The sequence below is a fragment of the Cyprinodon variegatus genome, unplaced genomic scaffold (genome assembly GCF_000732505.1).
Source record: "Cyprinodon variegatus isolate N-32 unplaced genomic scaffold, C_variegatus-1.0 Scaffold435, whole genome shotgun sequence".
In the NCBI taxonomy this organism is placed as follows: Eukaryota; Metazoa; Chordata; class Actinopteri; order Cyprinodontiformes; family Cyprinodontidae; genus Cyprinodon; species Cyprinodon variegatus.
In genome coordinates, this window is record NW_015150888.1 from 238,062 (window position 1) to 241,701 (window position 3,640).

The window sequence follows — 3,640 nt, forward strand, 5'->3', positions numbered from 1 at the left end:
TTTCTTGCAGTTAACCTCTAAACACAACATGAAACATAGTACTATATGTACATAAACAAAATACACCCTTCACATCAAATTACATGCTGTACTGGCCAAAAACGCAGCACAGAGAGAACAGATTTAGCTATGCAGTGTTTACTCGTTAAACAAGAAGACACCAACTGCTCAACTTCCGGTGCTTGCAAAATAAGACTATATCAAATATTATAAATAAGAAAGCTTATAGTATATAACTTAGAAACAATACGCAAATATGAGCAATGGCCTCCTAAGGAACTAGAACATTTTATTTAAATTTTGCTTTTGAGGCTTTCAGGGGGTCTCATGGGTTAATCGGGGGGGTCGAGCCCCCCCGGACCCCCCCGTATTTCGCTCTCTGTTTAGAAGAAACTAAAACTTAATATGCTGTGATGTAAAGATAGTTTTAAAGTTTTCTTTAGGTAATCCATGAATTGAATGTTACAACGTGTAAAACAGGGTTAAATGCTTTCTAAAAATCTACAGGTTCCTTGAATGAGATTATATTAGTTGCAGTAATTTTGAGCTTATATGAACAAAATAATGAGCTGAAACATCTATAGGATGTTCAGGCTGAATACTTACTGTTATAAATAACTTTCAACTGCCAGGCATTGAAAGGTAGGTTATTTTTAATGTTTTTTTGAATAGACTGAAACAATCTGCTGAATAAACAGAGAGTCTACAGATAATTTAAATGTAATGAATTTAATGATGATTTAAGGGATAAAGTGAAAGTAATTGTGGATAAGAATATCTGGTTGTGACCGCTCTTAGGTTTGGAGTAAATAACGATTACTCATTAAAGACAGTGCTTATTCTGGTAAGAACATTGACTGCACTCTTTGTGTGTCCGAGGATCCTGGAGGAATGGATTGTTGAACTATGATGAGAACACACCATGAGAACCACCACATGGATTCAGCATCTATCTGCCATCGGACTGCATGGAGACCAAATGGGCTGTGGAGGAGGCCATACGAGACTCTGATTGATTAATTAGACTGATGAGTGATAGAGACACTCAAAGAATTCATCATCATCAGTGATGTTCCTCATTTGCTTTCAACTTGGACCAGGATAAATCTTGATTTTACCTAATTGTGAGATCAAGTTTTATGCCACTTTTTCTTTGATATAGAATGACTCAAAACCTGATTGGCTTAAAGGTTCTTTAATTAGTTGGTAATGATAATTGTCAGATTCAAAACGGGGTTTTTCTTGCTCAGATTGGCTGAGAGTGGGATTTCCCTGGAGTCACCCCGGTTTTTACTACCTTTTAGAGAAGGTAGGGTTTTCCAGTGGAGAACGGCCCTGCCTGTCCTGTGACGTCCCCTACTGTGACTGAATGATTGGTAAATTGGGATGGCTGGTTTATCACATGGTGGATGTCACTTTGAGTATGGAGGCCATCTAATCAGGACAGCCTTCGTGTCTTTAAAAATACACAGGATATGGGCACATTTTGGAGCCGGACTGATAAAGGAGAGCTATGTGTAATCCTGGGTTAGAGAAGCAAGATGCATGAAGTTCAAGGCATGGCTGGCGTGTTAGTTTCTGATACGGACAGCTGAGGATCCACCTGATGCAAAACATGGACTCATGAGGTATAAAAAGGATGAGATGACCTTGTTCGGGGCTCAATCTCTGCCGGACGCTCGCTGACGTCTTTTGAGCCCACAGCTGTGCCAACCCTAAGCAATTTCTCTGTCCTGTACCACCCTGACCTGGAATAAATGCTATTGCTTTTTTTACTCCTGGTTTATAGTCCTTTTTTATATGGTTTTACCCAGTTTGAGTTAAGAGTAGTAAATGACTTGCTCCTAGGTAAAGAACTGGTAGGGAAGTTCCGAGGCGCAGCCGCTTTCAGGGGGACATAACTTCCAAATTTAAAATTGTGAAGGGTCATTTATAATTTTTCGGGCTCGGGACATGCAGCACTGGGAGGAAATATCTTTAATGGTTGGAATAGGAGCCCCGATGATCCTCTCTGCTGTTCTCACCACTCGTCTCACATTGTTCCGGTCTGAGACGCTGCAGCCTCCACACCACACAGTGAGACAGCTGGTCAGAACGCTCTCTATGGTGCTTCTGTAGAAGGTGGTGAGGATGGGTGGGGGCAGGTGCATGTGCATGTGCTTTTGTGCGATTTTGACCAGTGAGGTGATGTCTACAGTCCAGTTGAGGGTGTCTGTGATGTGCACCCCCAAGGAATTTGGTGCTGCTGACCCCCTCTGCAGCTGAGCTGTTGACCAGTGGAACGTGGTTAGGCAGGTTCCTCCTGAAGTCAGCGATGAACTTCTTCATCTTCTCTACGTTCAGGATCAGGCTGTTATCTCTGCACCAGCCCACCAGCTGCTCCACCTCCTCTCTGTAGTCCTGGTCGTTGTCGTCTCTGATGAGGCCCACCACTGTGGTGTCGCCTGCAAAGTCACAATGTGATTGGTGGTGAACCTGGGGACTCAGTCATGTGTCATCTGGGTGGACAGCAGGGGGCTCAGGACGCAGCCCCGATGGGAGCCTGTGCTTAGTATAATGAAATCAGAGGTGTTCTGTCCAGTCCGGACTGACTAAGATCTGTCTTTGAGGAAGTCTAACAGCCAATTGCAGAAGGGTGTATTGAAGCCCAGCTGTTCCAGTTTGCCTACCAGATGCTGTTGGATGATGGTGTTGAAAGTCAAACTGAAGTCCAGGAAATGCATCCGCACATGGGTCTTCTTCTCCTTCAGGTTTGCCAGGCTCAGGTGGAGAACAGCAGAGATGACGTCCTTATTGGAGCGGTTGTGTCTGTAGGTGAACTGGATCTGGTCGAATTTAGGCTGCAGACTGAAGGCGATGTGTTCTTTATCCAGCCTTTTGAAGCACTTCATCATGATTGGAGTCAGTGCTATCGGCCGGTAATCATTGAGTGAGGTGACCTTAGGCTTCTTTGGGACCGGACTGATGGTGGAAAACTTTAAGCATGCTGGCACTACTGATCGGTCCAGCGAGATGTTAAAAATGTTAATGAGGACACCAGCCAGCTGATCTGCACATTCCTTGTACATCCGCCCAGGTATGTTATCAGGCCCTGGAGCCTTCCTTGGGTTGAGTCTCCTCAGAGTTTTCCTCACTTCATCTACATCTAGGTTTAGTGCTTCCTCGCACTGGTGTGGAACAGCTCTCATTGCTGGAGTGCTTTTTAGTTATTTATAGTACCTCTAAGTAGATTGTTGTTTTAATATTGTGATGTTATTGCTTAAAAAACTGCATTAAATCTTCCATAAAGTCACATTTACTTGATGGAACGGAGTAGTTCATCTGCCAATAAGTGGCCATTGGCACCTGCCACTATGCTACACTCTAGTTGCAGCTGCCAGTACTACACTTTGCAAGATCGATCTACCAACAGAAATTTCACAACGAGTTGCCACTGCCACGAATTGAGCTTGTTGTGATACAATGAGTGGTGGAAAATAATCAGTTCATTGTTTTTACTTGCTGTTCATCAACCGAAGGTCAGCGTCTTTAAGCATTTTCCTCCTACATGGCGCTGGGATGAGGCAGAGATGGTAGCAGCTTGCCAGTCCGTGACCCTATAGGTCAGTTTGCCCTGAAATAGGAGAGCATTTAATAAAAA